Raw genomic sequence first — 22128 nt, forward strand, 5'->3', positions numbered from 1 at the left:
TAAAATTATTTCTGACAATGGCACTCAATTTACTAGTCAATCGTTTCAGAAATTTGCATAAGAATGGGACTTTGCACATGTTACTAGTAGTCCAGAATATCCATAGTCAAATGGACTAACTGAACGTGCAGTACAGAGTGCAAAGTAATTACCTGAGAGGTCAAAGTGTGATAATACCAATGTCTTTTTGAATTTACTTAATCTCAGAAACATACCCCATGAAGATATACTTGGCCCACCTGCTCAGAGACTTTTGTCTAGGTAAACCAGAACAACAATGCCTAGTAGTTCCAGTTTGTTGAGGCCTAAGGCTAAAAACAACAGGACAATTAGAGCCCAATTATTCAGAAAGCATTCTTTCCAGAAGTCCAGTTATGATAAATTGAGCAGATTTCTTCATCCATTGAAAAAGGAGAGACAAACGTGATCTAAACCTCACCACAACAATAAATGGGATGTGCTGGAGGGATAGATTCCTGTCCCAGAGACCTCCCATGCTCTGGAACAAGATTCCAATCTACATTAGGTGGAGCTCCTCGCTAACACTCCTCAAGAGAAACCTTGACGAGTGGATGGGAAACAGAAAGTTTACCCCGGGGATCACTTCACTGGCACTGCTGGACAGAGGCACAGGGAATTAATCTAAGGGGGCGGTGAAAGCCAACACATTCCGGCTAGGCTTATAAATGCCTTCGGGCAGATAGCCTAGTACCTACCTATGAACCTATGAACCTAAACGGAGAAAGGTTTTTGACCGGATTGGTCAAGTAACAGGTATATGTCCCGAGCCGAGATCCTACTTCATAGAATCTGAGGGTGTGAAGTACAGAAAAATCACAGACATCTTCTTCCTGTATCACAATCGATATCACAGCATTGTTCCTGTGATATACACTCTAGATCTCAGAGCAATTCAGACAGTGTTCCTACTGCAGAACGTCTTAACTTCTACTTCCATTCCCGATGATATTTCTGATGTCCCTAAATTTGAACATTCAGCAGAGACAGTTCCAGTTGCTAGACCTGATTCTAATTTCTATGTCACATGATTTGGCCATATCTCCAGACCTAATGTCAAATACACAGCAACCTGGACATAATTGTTTATACATATTTAGTTCTGTATAATTGCATGATAAAGAATTATTTGTATTGATTGTATGTCAATTAATGTCATCAACGTTGCATGACTTATTTCTCAAAGAGGGAGGATGTAGAATAATGTCTGCATGTTATACATTTAAGAAGCATTTCAAGGTTGGCACATACATATAAATAGCCAGCACGTGCTAGCTTCAGTACCATTTTGTGAGTGCACCCAGAGAGTGAGCATGTATGAGTGTAATAGCTAGTTTGTTTACAAGTTTATCTAAGTTAAAGTTATTCAGGCTCAAGTCCTGATGTGTTTATACATAATAAAGCTGCCTGAATAGAACCCACAAAGACTCGTCTATTTTATCCTGACTAGATGAGTGACAAGAGTTTTAATCTGTTTCACATGCAATACCTCTGTATTAGAGAGTGTGTTGCAGGGTGTGTACTGCAGATATTGTTAGATAACCCTTCCAAGGAGAACACTCCTGTGCTTTGGGATACCCTGAAAACTACACCCAGGAGGACCATTAACTAAATGAAACATGTGGGATCACAGGGAAATGCAGACGATGAGGCCTTTCTTAAGGAAGATTTTCATCATTTGGAAATGCTTGGTAAGATTGTGATGTCTGAATTCACAGCATCTGTCTACTGGATTAGGACACAGGTGCAGAAAATTCAGGTTAATTGAAGTTCAGGAGCTTTACTTTTACCTACTTGTTTCATTGTTAGCATATCAAGTATGTGGCACCATACCTCTCAGCCGTACCGAATTCCTCAGCATTTACCAGTTTTCAGGTCCAAATAATGGAGTGCCACGAATTCCCGAGTCCCCCCCTTTATTTCCAAATTTCCCAGCTTTTTTTATTATTTGCATCACATGCAAAGGCATGTGCATTGATGTCAGTTTTGTGAGCAGCCTGTCGGAATTGGCTGATGGCTCAAGGGGTGTGGCTGACTGATTCACTTTGTTTAAGCATGCATGTGTTAGCTGCAACTTGGAACGTAGCTGCAATGATTGGATGGGAGATAAGAAATTCACCCCGGGGATCACTTCTGTGGCTTTGCTCGACAGTGGCACAGGAAAATAATTTTCTTGGGTGGCGAAAGCCAGGGTACCTTTGGCTAGGCTTATATAGGCCCTAGGGCCAATAGCCTAGTACCTACCTATGAACCTATGACCATTCTGAAGCACTTTTAACTTTAGCTGCATGGAAGGTAAAAGCACTTTTAACATTGCAATGTTCTTTCCAGTCCAGTGTGTTTGCCAAACGATATTTGAATTAGTTGCTTCATTTGAAGGTAGGGGGTGTTTGCCAATAAGCATTTGAATTATGTGCGTTGAAATTATTTGCATTTGAGGAAGGTAGCTGCAATGACCATTCTGAAGCACTTTTAACTTTAGTTGCTTGGAAGGTAAAGCACTTTTAACATTACAATTGTGTGTGTGTGTGTGTGTGTGTGTGTGTGTGTGTGTGTGTGTGTGTGTGTGTGTGTGTGTGTAAAATGCCCCAAAGAGCCTGAGTTCTCTACCCAAACCACCACTTCTTCTGATTAAAGGAGTTATAGCTCTCAACTGTACAAATTTTCTCAGAATGTCTGGAATGTTTGGCTCATACCTTTGGTCTGTTTCTCTTAAAATTTGGATGGTGCAGTGGCAGTGTTGTTGCCTTACAGCAAGAGGTGCTCTGGTTCGATTCTTGTCTGAAGTGTCTTGTGTGTGGAGTCTGCATGTCCTCCTGTGTTTGTGTGGATTTCCTCTGGGTGCTCCAGATTCCTCCCATGATAAAAAGGCAAGCATCTGGAGCATTTCTCCCTAAGCCTTTGCTAAAAATTGGCTTCATTCCAAATCTGACTTTCCTGGTAAACAAATGTTAAATAAAATAAAATTTGTGGTTTTCTGGCAAATCAGTGAGAACTGAATTCATTAAATAATGATAGCCATTTAAGTTTCAGTCTTCCTATCTTTCAGGAAACACATGGTGACACAACATTTTATTCTAGCAACTTTCTAAGAGTATACAAGCAATGTTTAAAATGTGTCCCCGGTTTTGGCCCTTTGTTCCCCTCCCAATAAATTTTGGCTTTTTCCTGATTTTTTTGTGCTGCACAGTTCTTTAGGGAAAGAGAAGTTTAGTGCTGCTTATGCAAAGTCTACTTCTATTGTTAGTAGCACAACAGGTAGTATACTTGCTTTTGCTGCAGAAGGCTGTGGGTTTTACTCACACAGTATGTAGATGGATTGCTGATACTGTACTGGATTGGGCAGTTTTGTCATTATTCGTTCATGTATTTTGTTTCATTCCTTACTGGAAAAATGTTCAAAACAATAAATTAAAAATGCGCTCTAACACATGTGCTGTATTATACAAGGAATATAATTTAATATAGTCAGAAACATGTATCAAAGAACACATGTATGTTTTGTGTGCAAGGGGCCTATGATTTGAAAACAGCCCAAAGGTAATCTTTATCTGTCACTGACGAGATGCATTTTCTTTGAATGTGGGATTCAACACTGTTTCAATGAATGTGAGTTTCAAGGGCAGAGAAGTTTTAATGCTAAGTCTATTTTCATTGTGAGACTGTATTGCTTTGTTTAGCAGATGTCTATTAGTGTTTGTGTTATAAAATGTAAAATAAAAGTTTTAAATGAAATTCAAATAATCATTGTAGAGGTAAAACAGTATGTACATTACAGTGTTTATGGTAAATGGGGCAAAATAGCCAAGTAATGGGACATTAGAATGGCTGCAGGAGGACTCTGGGGCCATATTTTGGTTGTCTGTTCTTCGGTTTACATTTGAAAGTTGGTATCCCACAATTCCATTGGAGTGGGCAGGGATACATAATTATTTATGCAAATTTCATGTTAATTATCGTACAGATGTGTGCCTATTTTTCATGGGCCTTTACCCAGATTTTTGATGTTTCCAGGTTGAGAGGTATGTGTAGCATATAGATTCAAGAAGCAGAGTACTCATCTGTTATCAAAGTATCACAGTTCCACTTTCTAGATGCTGAATCTGCAGTAAGTAATGGAATATTGCTAGCTAAGCTTGAGTATGGCCTCCCCTGCTGGCATCAACCTCTGAAAAAGTTAAAATCTGTGCAAATCATTGCCAAGGGTATATGCTATTTTATTACACTTGTACTTCAGTGTGAAAAGTAGAATTGATCCCTGTCCCACAAAGGGCAATAATTTTTGTGTGGTTCCTATTATGCTATAGCCATTTCCCTTTCTACTGGGAATATATTCAATAAGGATTCATCATTACACCCTCAGGTCTACTACCGTTAATGCTCCATTCTTTCTAATTTCTCATAATAAACTTTCATGTATTGACCACAGCTTTTCCATCCTCACGTCGCAGGTATGGAACAGAGTCCCATCCTCCCTAAAATTATTAATTTGCACAAACAGCTCCATTCTGCCTTGAATTAAGAACTATGTGGAGTAGCCAAATACAACTTCATCAGATTAATCCCCCATGAATCTAATAGCCACATTTTACTCATGTCAGACCTCGTAAATACAGTGTCTCTGAAGAGAGCCAAAAGTTACACTTCACTAAACAAATTTACATCCTCCTCCTCTTCCACCCTTGTTCAGCTGCATATGCTTAACACTGTCCAGGAAACACCAAACATACTGTTCAAATCCTTAAAGGTTTGTTGGTAGTTGCTACGTATGTATTTAAGGAAACTGTGGAGGAGCATATCCCAGTTTCCCAATTGCCCCAGATCACTTTCTGGTTAAGTAACTTGTTCAGAGTAATACAGTGAGCAAAGGAGCGCTGAAGGAATCAAACCCTGGACTACAGGAAACAGCTCATTAACACCTCATTGCTTTAAACATTTGTACTAATTGCCAGACATCCTTAATCTGCTGCGCTAATTGCCATTAAAATGTTTCATAGAATTTACTGGACATAATGATAATTTGTTAAGTGAACTGTACCTTAGCTATGTAAACACTCTCTAGTACATTCATTTTAGTATCACTGTATGTATTTTCATATAACTGTTTGTCATTGCTGCTTTATTAACTTTTTGTGCCCGTTATTGTACATTATCTTTGCTTAAATATGTACTCCTGGTATGCACCTGAAAAAGTATAAGTGGATCTGTGTTCTACCCCAGTTAAAAATTCAAAACAATGTATAACCAATAAATAAATAAACACATATTCACTAACTGATACAATTATATGGCAACATTAAGAAGTATAAACACTTAATACTAGATTATTTTTGATGCATTCAGTTCAGATGCACTAAAGACATTAAATCTGTTAATTTCAGACAAGTGAAATGTATTTTAGTTATATTGCATTGATATTACCATTTATACAAAGACTTGACATAAAAATCAAGCATCATTATTTTTATGGTAAACAGATTTGATTATTATTTGAATGCATTTATAGTTTATACACTTAAGAATAATAATAATAATAATAATAATAGTAATGCATTAAAAAAAGATTTGTACCAAGCATGCTACAATCTGAATTTATATTCTATTTTTTCTTTACAATTAATCAAAGCTAGTTTTAAATACTACCACCCAAAAATACAGATGATTTTGCCCTAGTACTTGAGTGAATCTTAGAATTTAGATGTACTTACCTGAAATTTGGAATGTTCTTGCATCCAAGAGGAGCTGGAAGTAGTTTGCTGAAGTTAAAATGTGATACTTGTATTGTGGTTTGAAATAATCTCCATGCCTTTACATCAGGGGTCGAAGCCATTGATTGCCTTACAAATTGTGCAGGATCATTACTGGTAAGTGTCAAGTTAATGGCTGTCAGATGAATAGAAGCAGAAGCAGTTTCATGTTGAGTAATTCTTGAGACTGGTTTTATAGGAATGGTGCGTGTAGAATTTAGTTCCATAGTATCAACTGTAGGAGCATACAGTTCAGCTGAACTACCAGCCACAGATTCCTGGGTAATCATTCTATCTAACTGACTGGCAGGAAGCATAGGTATATAACTGACAATTTGTTCTTTATTCTCAGCTGGGAGGGCAGGCATAGTAACCAAATATTTTGTGACATGTGTAAGAAGGGGAAGAGTTGGTAGGATCTGTAAGGCAATTTTATCTGAATCAGTTAGTAACTTTTCAATAGGAATAGAGTATTCTAGTTTAGTATTTGAGTTCTCATCTGCATGGATAGAATATGTCATTAATTTATTGGTTGTATCCATATATATATGAGAGGCAGTGCCTTTACTTGCAAAAACTGAAAAGTCTGAATAAGAAACCTGCTGTTCCAAAAGCACTGCAGAAATAGACATGCTATTTGGCTTGACAGTAGCAGTAACTGTTATGTCAGAGCCAGTAGCTAGTACATGGGAAAAAAGTGTTACTGCTAATCCATCAGCAAACGAATCAACATATGGGCTACTCCGTTTACTGCAGTCAGTTGTGAAGGAAGGCCTTGCTGTTGAGCATGTCATAGTGTCTGTGTTAATGACTGAAATAACTAGCTTACTAGCAATAGATAAAAAATTCCAATTAGTATTTGACCTGCTAGGAGGAACCACAAAGCTGAGTTCATATTTTATTTCATCGGCAGTAATCTGAAAAGAAGTATCTATTATTACATTATTAAGGTCAACTGCGAGTACAGGTGTGGCAGACACAATAACTGGTTGAATAGGAATACCTGCAGGAATACCATTTTGTGATACATCTTCAGCCATTTTAACAACAGGTGTAGTAACGTGTACAGTAGCAGCAGTGGTAATAAAAGAAACAGTAGCTTGTAAATTAATGGCTGTCACTAAGACGGGAGTCATTGGCAGTGTGGTAACAGCTGTTAAAGATGGTCCCAATAAATTCATGGCTGTTCCTAAAGTGGGATTCATTGGCAGTGTGGTAACAGCTGTTAAAGATGGTGCCAATAAATTCATGGATGTTCCTAAAATGGGAGTCATTGGCAGTGTAGTAACAGCAGTAAAAGATGAAGATGGAACCACTATGACAGAAGGAGTTACAAATGGAGAAGTAGGTGCTGGCAAGGTATTGGTAACTATATGGGACATAATTGTAGCTGCTCTGTTTATATCATCTATAACATTAAAACTGGTTTTCATGGTACTTGTTGTAGCTGTAGTAATCATGGTCAGTGTGGTAGAGCTGAGATGTAACTGCCTAGTAGAAGCACTAATTTTTATAGACATATACTGGTTAAAGAAACTTTTGGTATCTGCCTTCAGTGAAACCATGTCCATCAGCACTGGATTCAATGAGCTTTGAAGAACAAATGCGTCTCTTCCACGTGTATGTGTAAGCACTGTAATAAACGAAAATATACGTCAGCATAGCTGTTTGATCTAGCACTCAAATAACATATGATGTTACTTGTATAAACTGTTACTGTATTTTAAACATTTAAAAGACAATAAACAATGAAACTGGAAGTTATCCTTCAGCCTTGTGCCAAACCTCTGAGTATTTTATTAATATTTAGACTTTGGAACAAGTAAATCAGGAAATAATCACTTGTATTTTCGATCATTGATGATGAAAAATTACTAATTACTTGATACTAGCATAGCACAAAACAGATTGCATTCAAAATTCAGCTATATCACTATTCAAATAATTCAATACTCTCAATCCTTTGGTGGCATAGGAAAGGTTACAGCTTTGAGCTGCTGATGAGCTTTGCCATTTATTGCAGAACTGATTCCTTCATTTTTCATTAGTATCTATTATAACTCTCAGCAAGTCACTTAACCAGTCAGTGCTTCTGGGTCAGTGCTTTATAAACAAATAAATAAAAATCTGTGGAAGCTAAATTTATCAAAATAATTGCAAGTGCTTAAGTAAATGTCTGCATAAAAATCATATAAACTTATATTAATTTCAAGACTAGTGGGTATAGCATATGTTGCATTTACATTAACATTTATTTTGTTATTAAAGTGACAGTATTAAACTGTCAACCATCTTCAAACTACATGTATAAAGTAAACCATATGCATTCAATTTCATACTCTTTCAGAAGACTAAATGCAACATTTCCATGCTATACAGATCGACAAATTTCAGGAGCATATACCATAATTCAAAATAATTGTTAGCAAGGTTTTTAAAATATGTAATTCTAATAATATCAATAATATTGAAAACTGTCAAGAAACTGTTTACAAAATGGTCTTTGAATACAAAGATGTAACCTTTTACAGTACATGCAGACCAATAGGAATTTTTACATTATACCTGAAAGAAGGAAACAAATCTAAAATGGGAACATAACACATAATGTCATTGAACAGAGGAACCTAGTCCTAATCCTTAACCCTATGCTTTCCTTTTCCACAAACACATACACACACACACACACACACACACACACACACACACACACACACACACACACACACACACACACACACACACACACACACACACACACACATTTTGTAATGAATAAAGTGCTTGTTCAAATAAACCTTTGTTATATAATGAGCCATTGCCATTTACCTACTGCATGCAGGGTCACTGTCAAAGTTATTTTAATACCCAAACTGGAAAATGGCCTTCCTTATCCTAGTATGCATTCAGCCCATAATATGCATAGAATACAGACTGCTAAGAACAAAATCTGCAGATTCATTCTATTAGGAGAATCCCAGAAGCACCATTGCAATTTGCTAAAAAAAAAATCCATTTGGATCTCTACACTTCATAGGGCCACTTTTCTTCTAAGTACTTTAATTTACATGGTTCTAAAACACAGTCACTGACCCCTTTAGGAGTAAAAATACCTTTACAAGACAATCCTTACATACTCAGAAGTGCACAGGACAAGAATTTATCTGAGTATACCGTGGTGGTATGGCGGTAGCGTTGTTACCTCACAGCAAGAGGTTCTCCCGTTTGATTCTCGGCGTGGCTTGGGAGTGCCTTCTGTGTGGAGTCCGCATGTCCTCTCCGCAGTTGGGTAGCGTTCGAAAGACATGCGTGTGTAAATGGGCATGCCTTCCTTGAAGGTTGGGCGTCATTAGCGGACCGGAGTTTCGCTGTGGCGCCCCCTTACCGGGAAAAAGCCGAAAGACCAACAAACACTCCCTCCATTTAAAACTGCTGTAGGAGAGATAGCCTTCTCTAGACTGAGACATACTACCTGGAACTATCTACCTACTCAAACATCAAAAACCTAGTTGTCTCGGTCCCCTTCAATAAATATATCACACTGAATGACATTTGACGACTTTTATTAAACTTTCATACATAACTTTGTTATCCAATATTTATTAATTACAACTGAAACACAATATAGCTGATTGAATTCCAACATCCACATCCATGTAATGTTAATCAGGACAGTGTGACCTTGCTCATCCTTACCCAGTAAGCAGCATCCATACCTCTAACTCACTTACTTATGAAGCAGCGTCCCACTACTCACTTCATTTACCATTTATTGAATTGCGCATCCCACTTATTTTACTTATGAAGCAACATCCCATTACTCACTTCATTTACCACTTATTGAATTATCATCCAACCAAATAAGCAGAGTCCTTATCCCCGCTTGCTTATTTATCATGCCACCTTCAAATACTCATTTTCCTTTCCCAGTTCCTTGGAATGACCATCCAAAACCAGAGGTGGAACAGAAGAGGGCATGCTTGTCCCTCTTCTCTGCCCACCAGCCTAATAAGGCTGTTCCCCCTCTCTCCAATAAACTTCCAGCAACCTAGCCTCCTTAAGGTATTAGTCAAACATCATTCAGTGTACTCCATCCTTTCTAACCAAGTTGTATCAAAGTCATCACCTCTTAAAACCTTATCACTTAAACAAAGAAAATCATCAGATACTTAAACAGCTGAATCCCAACCACTGATCCCTCGCTTATGTTAAGGTAGCAAACATAACCTCATAAACCTAGCATAACCACTGAGTATGGACTAAATCCTTACCTCATGACCAATGGAAGCCTCACAATGATTCCAAGGGCATTACCAACCAGCTGGATAACCAAACACTAACCCCACTGCCACTGAAAACCATGCAAAGGCAATTGCATACCATCGTGCCACGTTGCAACCCCAATTTTACCTCCCAGTAAATGTAATAACCAAATGAAATCTCTTTAAAGTCAATGCAATAACAATCCTGACATCACCCCAACCAGCTATTGTGACAAAATGTTTTAAGCGGCCATCATAGCATTTAGCTGCCCAACCCCCACAAGTCCTACAAGTTCCATATTGACAACTGAAAACAAACTGTAATCCCAACAAATCCAAATGAACCTCCTACACCAGTTTAACACAAAAAAACAATTACTCAATATCCCCTCAATCAAGTCTCCCCCCTCACACAAGCCATTAACCCAACTCCCCAACTTATAAACCCTATCACATACATAACAGATTATAAGCACCAAAATCCGACACTTGACTACCCAAGTGGACCCCTAACCATTAAATAAACCAATGATCCCTTCCAATAATGAAATAATCATATGTTTGCACAACTTCTGTACATTAAATAATCTCTCACTCATTCTGACTACCAATTTTAACCATGTAATGATGCTTGGGACATAACCTGCCCTAGGCAAAACCAAAAACCTTAACCCAAAATGCCACATGACACCACACAAGGGCAAGTGCCTACCATCATCCTAACAGCAGCCCTATATAATAAAATCCAAAAGCAATCCTGCCATCACTCCAACTATCTGGTACAAACGTAGAATGTAATGATCATCATACCCTTCGCTGCATGACTAAATACCACCATAACATAAATCCAACAGAAATTGTAACGCCCTTGAACTCCATTTCCCAACACCTTTCTCTGCAACAAAACCCCCATCCTGACAATAGTCTAAGGCTGTCAATTCTCCCTGAAACCCCTTGCACCACACTAACCCAAACTGCCCCAATATAGATGCAACTTAATCAGCTTTCAATAAAATCAAATTACCTGTAACCTTCTTATGCACCAGTCCAGCAGCCGGAAGTTCCGCCCTTGCAAAATCCATTGCCTTTGAAGTCCACTTCTGTTCCTCCCTTTGCACTCCTTCCTCCTGTGTGACATCATTATACCACTAACAACCAGGACATCCACTGCAAACTGCCTCCATTGTTTGCAACCTCACTGCATAGGACTGTAGCAGCTAAAACCCCCATCACAGCACCATCCTCTGCAACAAGAAAGACAACTATACATCCTGAAATGCATTAGTAAAGGTTCTGTCTTTTACCCATTTGATCCATAATATAGAGGCAAAATTCCATATCTTGGCAATGGAAGGAGAGTCAAGGCAACAAAAACTTAAAACATTCCCTACCTCTGCCGAAACATCATATCACAGAGTCTGTGATGGCAACCATGTTAAAGAAGATACCAAAAAAAATATTTCCATAACAATTGTCCAAATTGTTCTTAAAATTATCTAAACTAGTTTTGGCTTAAGTATAATTTGGTAGCCAATTCATCCCACTTGGGCACCTTTGTGCACCATTCTATCAATGGAGACAGCCACCGGTACCTGCACCTTCCCCTTCGAACCCACTTCCTTCAGATCACCGAATGATGTCCACTCTGCTCTTCCCTAAGTGCAAAAGAGAAGAAAATTGTGAATTCTCAGCCCACACATATCCAAAAGTTCCTGAAACTAACCTTGAGTGCCACTGGGGCAAACCTGTTCCTCAACTGCATAGCCTCTACCATGGCAAGCAACCCCCATCCCCAAAAGAACTTCACCCCAATGCTGCTTGTGCTGCAATCATCTGTAACACAACACTGTTATATTAAACCTACAACGTTAGCATCCTGCAATGACCTTTTCAGACCTACCAAAGATCTTCTAGGCATTCATCTTCCTGGTAAGGAATAAAATAGGGACACTTTTATATTACTCTTTCCCACTTAAGAGTCAATAGCATAACAGGTTTTGCACTGACCTGAATTTTATGCAGGGCATGAAGTCTGAAACTCTGTCAATCATTTTTTAACTTCAATCTGCAATGGTTTGCCACAACCTCCTAGAAAACCACAATGTATGAAGACTGACCCTAATATGAGCCAAATCTGGGCATTCTGCGAAATCTGTGCCGTTACGAAGTACAGTCATTACGGTAAACAAGTGGGGGGGGGGGTTGTATTATCCAGCTTCTCATTCCTCTTGCTCTTGCAATGTTCAGTTTCTGAGGGGTATGAAAGCTGAAACACCAGTGACAGAACCCACTTTCTGAATGCAACTTTCCCCAATTCACCCTAAGCCTAGCATGTTATGCAAAATAGCCCAAAACATTTTAATTTCTCATACGATGAAGACACTTCTCAAACTGCAGAGAGATCTTGGTGAGTTAATGTGATCCTCACTCCTTGATTTTCCCCACTTCTCTCTCAACCAGTGTAACTCACCTTGTAATACAGTAGTAACAGTCTCATTATTAACTCGAGCCATTGGCAGAAGAATGTTAATATACCTTTTGTAAAATAAAGAAATCAATAACTCTTAATTACTGCCATTATTTAGTGAGTAGAATATACCACATTTCCTCCAAGAGTCACCAGTGTTAGGAGGGATTAAGAGGGACAGAGCTAAATCTTTGGGTCAAAATCAGGGACATCCCTGGAATAGGAACAGCTGAGAGGTGTGGCATCAACACAGGTGCAAGCCATGAGACACTCCAACAACTCCTTACCCAGACCACGTACCAACCCCAATGAATGTAGGAATCAAAGCCACTGCCAAGGCATGACTCCATCTAAACACTGAATCAAGGGCAGAGAAACTGAGAAACTGTCAAGGATGAATAATGGAATGCAGCTTTTGAGGGCCGATAACCATGTCTACCATAACTCTTCCCCACAGCCACCAACGAAGTAGAACTTAGGTGACTCGCAACCCGCGAAACACACATACTCACTCAAACCTCCCCAAACCAAAACCATGACCTCTGCAAAAACTCCGATCTTGCTGCCACCCATCACTAAGCAAGATTCAGTTTTAAAAAAGTTTTATTTCTTTATACACCTGCCACTCAAAGTCATCTGTAATGTAATTACCATCCGCTGCAGTTACCCAACAGTGAGGCCACTTGCCATGCAACTTTCAATCATTCAAATTGGATTTGGACTTCCCTTGTAGCCAAAATTTACGAAGCATAGCTAGACTGATTCCTGCAGAATGTTGTAATGTGTGAGGGAACAATATAATATAATATATCAATATACTTTCATTTCAAAAGCGAGAGTAAATAATTAACTTAAAACTGTAGAGCAACTCAAGTATAACTGTTATCTACTGCTTATGCTACTCGTAGATATTTGTTGCACTGCACCTACTGCATTTATGTTCACTTGTACCCAAAACCAGAAAATTACCTTAAGGATCTAGCAGTCTTTTCTTACACAAGCACTCGTTCACAGCACCCAAACTTCACCATAATGACTGTGCATGAGCTGTAGCAGCTGCAACTCCTCTTCACTTGCAGCCAGCAAAAAGCCCTCACCGCTTCAACCGAGTAGAACCCATTGCTCTGGACTCTTAGGATTCAATTACATCAGCTAGCTTACTCTGTCTCGCTCACTCACTTAAGTGCCTTTAACTTCCATTTCCATGATCGACCCCAAGTTACCATGTAATCCTCTACAGGTATACAATAAGACAACTCACTTCCCTTCCTATAGCCCCGTGTTTTTTTTTTTTATTAAACTCCCCACCTCTGTAGAACAAATGTACGTGACTGGGTGTGTGAAGGGGCTGTGATGAAAGCAAAACCAGGCTGCACTGTCTTTGGTAAAACTGCCAATGATTTTTTTTTTTCCTATATATATATATATATATATATATATATATATATATATATATATATATATATATATATATATAATGCATCATGGCGACTAACCATTCACACTCCATTGCCTCACACCCACAGCTCACGGAATTCACACCACATGGCCTGCAGCAGCATGCACCATGAAGAATTGCTCCCTTCCTGATAAGCCAACAGATAATGAAAAATGCCAACAGATAATGAAAAACGGTCTGCAACTATGATGTGAAGTCCGAACCAAGCCCTAGCTACCCACGGAACAAAGACCCCCAAATGCAAACACTGTAAGTTTAGCTCTTGCACTTCAAGAGCTGCCAGAATAGCCAATTTTGCCTTAGCATGACTGTTAAAATCAGTGAACATCTGAGGATTGAGAGGTGTGCTCGGGCCCCAACCCCCCCCATATGACTACAGCCATCGTACCTTCCTCCATGCCTATGAGGTTAACATGCTGAACTCCCCTCCTGACCCTGATCAGTCTTGTCTATAGTTACTGCGATGCTCAACAAGTTGCTTTAATAATTTCTTACCACCGTAAATGATTTGAAACTGCACTTGCACTACTGATCACAACCAGACACCCCCTCTGTTTTTTTTTTTTTAATTTACATTCAGGCCGGAGAAGAAACATTTTATTTATATATATATATATATATATATATATATATATATATATATATATATATATATATGTATATACACACACACATATACATACTTCATAATAATATATCCATTAAGCATACAACCCACCAAACAGTACCCAGAGGCCCACCTTTTCTCCCAGAATACCTACAGGTCATCATGGGCGTACCTTGCCTTAGCTGGCAAGTTCACGCCAAAATGTGATTCCTTACCGAGTTACTCTTGCATAAACCCCTTAAGCCCCTCCCTACCCATACCTTATTTCCTCTCAATCATCCCTCCCTTCCTCCCCTTTTAGCCTTTCCTCCCCCCATACCCTCTTTACTCTTACTAAGATATTTATCTAACTCACAATGAAAATGTCCCTGGACAAGCTGGTTTGTTACCAAACCTCATAAACTATTAAAAGATGCTTTTAACTCATTTCCTCCAATGGAGCTCAGGAAGTTTGCACTGTAACTTCCAATGGGCGAAGCCTAAGCCTTTTTACAGAATTAAATTATGCCCTCACATTTTAAACAAGTGTTCATATCTCTGGAACCATAGGAGTTATGAAAGAAGTATAAATGGCAAATTCTTCAGCACAACTATTTTATAATGGTAGTATTCTTTAGGTTCTAGGTCTTTTTATTTTTAATTATTTAACATTTGTTTCCCAGGAAAGTCCGACTTGGAACAAAGCCAATTTTCAGCGGAGGCCCAGGGAGGAACTCTCCAGATGCATGTCTTTGTAATGTGGGAGGAAACCAGAGTACCTGAAGAAAACCCACATGAATGCAGGGAGGACATGCAGACTCCGCACAGAAGGCACTCCAGCTGAGAATCGAACCACAGAACCTCTTGCTGTGAGGCTACAATCCTACTGCTGCACCACTGCCCCATTCTAAACTGAATTTTATAAGTCACGGTAAACACAGTAACATTAAATCTTTACTATTTTGTAAACAACTTACAATATCTCAGCAACTACTCAAGTTACATACATACAATCAGCAACATTTTATACATCTGAGAGCTTTCATATGAGGTTAAGGAGTTCTGTCTGTGTTATATGGTTGTTAAAATGTTTAGAAACATTTGAAAATTGTATCTATATAAATTAATATCATAACAAAGTTAATATCCCTTTACATGCACTAGACAGAGGTCAGTTAGTATTGCAGTAGACTTTGCCATTGTGTAAGCTTTAAGATGAAATATTTTAAAACTTTGTACATATGTTTTGGAATTATTGCTGCAAACATGAACAAACAATATTTGACACCTAGAGTGGTCAGTAGGAGTTGACTGCAGATGCACCTGGAGGCGTCACTTGGATGTAATGAGTTAAAGAGCATCTCTCTACTGAATCTATCTGCAGCTACTGCCATGACAATGGTTAGGAAGCTTACTATCCTATATCATGAATAACAAAACTCATTTAAGAAAAATTTCTGAGCCTCTTAATGTTTAATCTTATATTCATATATTTCGCTTTTATTTAGGAATGAGTATTAACCCACCTCCAAGCACCATTGTTTCATTTGGTAGTACTTAACAGTAAATATAATAAACTGTTTACCAGGAAAAAAACAAAAAGCCTGTAACTGGTTTCCACTTCATCTCTAATAGATTGAATTTCAGTTAGTAAATTACATAGGAGAATTATACTAATGCAAAATGGTATTTCTCAGCTAAAAAAATAAGAGAGCATGTGTAACACAATTGCATTTTACATTATTCTTCTAATGTAACCCATACAGGTCTTATTCTATAATTAGGAACTGATGCTTTAAGGAAAGAAAATGCATGCTGCCCCTGGAGTATTGTTACCCTTCATCTTAGTAGGCATAACTTCTATTTTTGTAGTTTGATTTTTTTAATATTTTAGGAAACAATAAAATGAATATGGAGGAAACACATATAAAGATAGAAAGTACACCTACACAGTAACAGTGAAACACTGATCAGTGATGTCAAAACAGTAAAATTTTAAGGTTAAGCACAGTTAAACAACTGCAGCATAAAGTCAGCACCACTATGTGTGACTTTTTAATTATCAAACAGATAAATAACTCAAGATCTTGAACAGAAGCAATGAAAAATGAACAGTAACGGCAAGCAATAAATGCAATAATTAATGCAGTTAAAACAAGTGTAGATTAAAGTCAGCAGCATTCACTTTGCTGTCAATAACTAAATAAATCAAGCACTGAATAATGCATGCAATAAAATACTGGACAAAAAGTCTAGGGCAAACCTTAGCCAGTAAAAACACAGGTAAATCATTTCACGAACTAATAGGATCATTAAATAATCTATGAAATTTTGGTAACATTTTGAATGTTTTCAGTCTAAATGTAATTAAGTCAGTACTTATAAGTTAAAGTATCATTTTCAATCTAGTTAGTGAAAAGTAGATGATGTAATTCAATGTTATATCTCATACCCAGTGAACAAATCTGCAGTAAGACCAGAGAAAGCCAGCTTCCAGGACAGACCCTCAACTAATCATTGTTTATTTAGCATCTAAATTCTGATCATGCTCTAAAGGGTATTGACTTGTTTGCAAGACCAGTGTACACAAAGCAAAATGTTTGGGCTGATAATCCATATTTACAAGGAAATGAACTGCCATTAAAAAAAAGCTTGCTTGATTGGAGTAAGATATGTGCCGTGAAATATCATACACTGAACATTCAAACTCAAAAATAAGTCCAGTAGAGTCTAGAAATACATTAAAAAATAAAATGTTAGACAAAAAGGGCATAATAAAATTTCAGTCTATTAGCAACATACTTTAATTCAGTTAGTGCTTCAGTCTGTCTGATGAAGACTTCATATTTAAGAGATGAAGGTACTAACTGAAGTTTCTTGCTAATAAACTGAGTGCTTCTTGTTTTATATTTAGTATCACTTTTCTTTGTTTTATAAACTCAGTGTTAGCAGAAGAATGCTTCATAAAATAGAATATGTGAACCTTCTGCAAGTGCTTTTCTTCATAAACCACAAGTCTTGCATAGTTAAGGTAGCCTGTAACTGGTTTCCACTTCATCTCTAATAGATTGAATTTCAGTTAGTAAATTACATAGGAGAATTATACTAATGCAAAATGGTATTTCTCAGCTATGTGTCCCTTAGTAGATATAGTTTCACATAATGGAAAGCCCTGAGCCAAAGCAGTCTGAACAGCATTTATAACAAATACAGATCGCCTTGGTGAAACAAATGTATTAATAGGTTGCCAAGTGTTCATATAAGTATTATTCTTCTCAAGGCATCTACTACTTGTAACATACTAACATATTTTTTGCCTTTCTATATATGTGTATTATTTTCTAGTCCCACACTGGACCTGAAATAGGATCACATGGATAGCATTCTATCGCAGTTAAGTCTAAAATAAACAACAGACCCAACAGATAAATTAATGAATAAATAACATTCAATAGTTTAGAGCCTTTACTAACTTAAAATTCATGGGCTTCCCTACATCTGGGAAAGCTGCATTCATTGACTGGAGTGTGCCATAGGAAATCATTGCTGCCCCCCCCCCCTTTTTTTTTTTGCTTATTCCTTTTCTTGGTGGTTGCTCAACTGTTGATTTAGTATATATAAGTAAAGGGATATGATGCTAAAGCCCCAAAATGAAAGGGCAAGGAGTTTGCTCCTAAAAATGCCTGTTTTGTGTTCATTATCTGGATGAAGCTATTGTATGCCGCGGTGGTACGGCGGTAGCGTTGTTACCTCACAGCAAGAGGCTCTCCCATTCGATTCTCGGCTTGGCTTGGAAGTGCCTTCTGTGTGGAGTTTGCAAGTCCTCCTCGCGGTTGGGTAGTGTTCGAAAGACATGCGTGTGTAAATGGACATGCCTTCGTTGAAGGTTGGGCATCAAGCTGGCACCTCGGCATTTTGTAAAAATAAAATCTACTGCCAATCATTAGCGGACCGGAGTTCCGCTGTGGCAACCCCTTACCGGGAAAAAGCCAAAAGACAGACAACAACATCTGGATGAAGCTATTACCGGTTCTGTTTGTGTGGTTGCAGCTTTATCTAAACATTACTCAGGGAAACATACAGGAACCAGATTCAAGTCACACTACCTATTCTGAAGTTAGGATAGGCAACTAAAGGTTATGATTTAATTTTTAGCTTATATTATGTTACACTCTCAGATAAAACTCTTTTATTGAGTATGGTTGCAAGCTAAGTTACAAGTATATTCATGATACCCAGTGTATTATCGCCATCACTCACATAAAGTACTGAATAAGGATTAATACTAAAGAGCTTAATATAACTTTACAGTAGTGCAACACAAGAGGGATTCCATGTGTGCTCCTTATAGCTGATATATCTACTTAGTTTAACATAACGTGATGCTTGTGAGTATAGCTTGAGGCTGTGTAACTTAATACCTCCCGTGTTTGAATCGTAGTGTAAAATCTTGTCACTAGAGTTTTAACATTTGAATTCTTTAACATTTTAATGATACAGGTCTATGCTTAGAATTCTTTCTGCAGATGAGTATCCGCAGAATTGCAAGTATGGAGTTCTATTTCTAGAAATCTGTGTGTTCAGAATTCTCTCTCTAAAATTCTGTTTAAAATTATATCTGACAAATTCTACCTTAAGAATTCTATCTAAAAAGTCTCTGTCCAGACATCTGTAGTTAGAATTGTGTATGCATAATCACGTTAGAACACTTCCTACAGAATTCTATTTTTACACTTCTGTCTGAGAAATTCTAAATGTAGAATTCTGAGTTGAGAATGAACAAATGCTTTGTTTAGAATTCTATGTTCAGAATTCCATACATAGAATTCCATTTTCAGAATTCTGTATGGAAAATGCAGTGTTTGGAGGAATATCTGTAGAATTATATACCCAGACTTTCACATAGAGAATTGTGCACATAGAGAATTCTTTCTTTTGAATTCTGTGGTTAGACCTCCATCTGCAGAATTTTATGTTTTACACAATTTTTTCTCTAGAATTCTGTTTAGAATTCCATTTGTAAAATTATATGTAAGGTAGAATTTGTCAGATATAATATGTATAGAATTCTATCTGTAGACATCTGTATAGAATTCTGTCAGTATAATTCAGTGTTTAGAATTCTAAACAGAACTCTACAGATAGAATTCTGAATACCAAATTTTATAGATGCGGTTCTAATCACAGATCACATCAGATGGAATTCTAACAAAAAGGGTTTAATTGATAAAATGCTAAACATAGATTTCTAGTGATAGAACTCTACAGATAGAATTCTTAACACATTTTCTAAAAGTATAATTCAAAGCATAGAATTCTACATGTAGAATTCTAATCTCAGAATTACTCTCACAGAGCTCCAAAGACAAAGACTGGGATTCTGAAAAAAATTAGCACAATGCATTAGGCAAAACTACACAGTGGATAATAATATGTAAGGTGTGCTTCAGAGACAGGGGTAGTGCTGTCACAGTACCTGGTGAAACAGCATGGTCAGCATCATATGCAAATGACCATATAATGATACTGAAATCAGCAACATTATGGAAGTGAGACCAGTTGTGAATGGAAATGAGGATGAACAAAATGGCAAAGTGGTTCAGAAATGTACAAAAATTGTGTGATGAGCAATGTCATGCAGGAAAAGCAAACACCATCATTTCTTAGTGACCAGAGACAGAGACCATGCTAAGATGGTAAGAGTAGTATCTGCATCAGCTGAACAGTATATATTAGAGACTAATCTCACAGCTAGTATCTGAAACAGTCTGTGTTGCTGCATTCCAGATTGTACAGCGATCAGTTCCCACCTAACATATCTTCATGACAGAGACATAGTTGAATGCTGTTGCATGGAGAGTGATACCATATGAAACCTTGACATGTTCTTTCCACAGATGTAATCCCTTGGGATGCATGGAATAATAATACCTGTGGACATTGAGGTATATGTTAAATTGACTGCCCTTGCTAAGGAGACCTTCCAGCAGCTACCAAAGGGTACAGTAAGACTACTGCAGGTATAAATACTACACCAGATCCTTATGTTATGCTGCAGCAAGAGGAAAAGCATATGCAGTTCCCAATAACTGCAAATGAGAGAAGCACCATTATGTGGATACTCATAGAAATAGCCCATTATCCTGAGATTCCAGGTCCATTGACTGCAACTACATCACCATTAAACTCATTCTGGTCCACATTGATACCAGTATGTCAACCAGAGGTATCTCTGCTCCATCAGTGGCCAGGCCGATGTGAAAAAGAGTGAATGACATGACTGGGTGAATCTATACGCATCATTCAGACTGTTCTCATGATTCCCAGATTTAGCACACATCAGATCTATACCAGTAATTTGTGCGGGGTGACTTCTCTCATGGACATCTTATTGCCAGTGTTGGATATACACTGAAGCCATGGCTTATGACACAGATAAACAGCCCATAGAGCATGGTTGAGACTGCATACAACTCTGCAATATTGTAAACCAGCAACATCATCAAGTGTATGTTTGCATTGATCAAGACTGACTTCTGCTGTCTAGATTATTCCAGTATTGGGTTGCAGTGTGCTGGGATGGCTTGCAACAATATACTTGTTGTTTTAGTAATGCTACAAAACATGGTGGTAAGCAGACAGCTTGAGCAGGATATTGTCATTAGAGTAACAGGCAGACTAGAGCCAGTGGCAGAGAAGGCACCAGTTGAGAAGCCAACATAAGCAAAGGGCATGCAAGCCGGAAATATGCTGTGGGACTGGCAAAGTGACAGCATCTGGCTACAGCTATGGGTCAAAATAGACACAACAAAGATTAAAATCGATGCATGTGATACTACACCAATGCTATGCTGTACAGTGCAATGAATGGCCAGGCTGTGCCTCAGATATTATGAATGCATGTAATTCAGCAGGGTAGGCAGTGTACAATAGTCATCAATGATTGCAGAGGTGGAAGGAGTACAGTGATAGGGGTCAGTAACATGCATATTGTTGAAAAGGAAACTAAGGATATGGAAGGAAGTGAGTGAAATGGATCAGTGTTGTGGGAAAGTGGGTATACTGTGCAGGAAGAGAGTGATGCTTCCTAAGGGGGTAAGTATCTAGTTGTAGGGGGTAGTTGCTCTGTATAGGTTCCAGGGGGCAAAGCTTCTACAAATGTTGCTGCATTGTGTGTATGTGGCTGTGACAGATGTTGTGGGATATGATCTGGGAACAATGCACACTGTGAATGACCCTGGTCACCCTCTTTGTCAAGTGGTATAGTTGCTAACACCTTCCAGCAAGGACACTGGTGAAGTGCATGACCACAACTGCCTGACAATGATATCTGCATGACCACCACATTAGCTCCATCTGTGTAGGCTGTTATGCATACCACATCAGGCTCAGCACTAGTAGCTGCTAAGGATGAGGTAGCAGTATATGGCCATGACCTACCTATCCTGTGGAATGTAATCACAGGGGCAGCAGATGAGTAGCAGTTAGAACAATGGCATCAGCCACGGTAAGTGGAGGTAGATGGACCAATGAAGGAAGTAAAGGCACCCAGGTGCCTGTCTAACACACCAATCAGTTAATCCTGGCAT

Source organism: Protopterus annectens, chromosome 2.part1 (assembly GCF_019279795.1).
Source record: "Protopterus annectens isolate FY-2018-M chromosome 2.part1, PAN1.0, whole genome shotgun sequence".
Lineage (NCBI taxonomy): Eukaryota > Metazoa > Chordata > Ceratodontiformes > Protopteridae > Protopterus > Protopterus annectens.